This window comes from Myotis brandtii, unplaced genomic scaffold, assembly GCF_000412655.1.
Source record: "Myotis brandtii unplaced genomic scaffold, ASM41265v1 scaffold657, whole genome shotgun sequence".
In the NCBI taxonomy this organism is placed as follows: domain Eukaryota; kingdom Metazoa; phylum Chordata; class Mammalia; order Chiroptera; family Vespertilionidae; genus Myotis; species Myotis brandtii.
The window spans coordinates 2,366,626-2,367,401 of record NW_005370552.1 but is presented as its reverse complement, the minus strand read 5'-3'; the positions used below and the strand labels follow the sequence as shown (position 1 = coordinate 2,367,401).

General features: G+C 49.0%; 1 protein-coding gene across 1 annotated transcript in view; it reads left to right on the top strand.

Annotated features, from left to right (window-relative positions):
- The window catches only part of CASK (calcium/calmodulin-dependent serine protein kinase (MAGUK family)), a 247,896-nt gene that overhangs the window by 202,288 nt on the left and 44,832 nt on the right, over positions 1 to 776 (top strand). The gene's annotated exons all lie outside the window — the stretch shown is intronic.

The following is a 776-nucleotide window of genomic DNA, read 5'->3' as shown; positions in this document are numbered from 1 at the left end:
GGGGGGGGGGGGGGGGGGGACACCGCTTCACACCCTCACTTCACACAGGCCCACTGCTGCCCAGAGCCGCTGTGCTGACACTGCCCCTAAAGCAGCTTGACTTCTCCTTCCCGCCTCTTCTTTCACAACTGCTCTTCACCTTTACTTAAAAAAAAAAAAAAGACAGTCCGGCCAGTGTGGTTCAGTGGTTGAGCATCCACCTAGGAACCAGGAGGTCACGGTTCAATTCCCAATCAGGGCACAGGCCCGGGTTGCGGACTCGATCCCCAGGGTGGGGCGTGCAGGAGGCAGCCGATCCATGATTCTCTCTCATCATGGATGTTTCTCTCTCTCTCTCCCTCTCCCTTCCTCTCTCTCTAAAGTCAATGAAAACATTTTTTTTTTAAGACATACATAGTCCATTACTCCAGAGTGTGCCTCTGGGCAGCAAAAGGCACAATTTAAAATATTGGCAGTGGTGTGGGAAAAGTGAATGTCAAAAATGGGGTTGTTAAAAACACCCCTTTATCAGTCTCATGGTTTGCAGAAGAAGACTCTTTTGGAAGGCATTCGAAGAATTGGGTGATGTGGCTAAAATGAAACGCACCATGCAACTCCTCGCTCCCAAGGAATCCTACCCCTGGAGGGAATCCTGTTGGCATCTACCCATTTAGCATTCATTTTCTCAGTGTTTCCGAATAGCTTGGGAATAGCATTGATGCTGAGCCCTACCTCATTGTCATAGAATTGACTTAGATTGGGGAGATCAAAAAAAGGCTCCGTGTTGTTACCTGAAC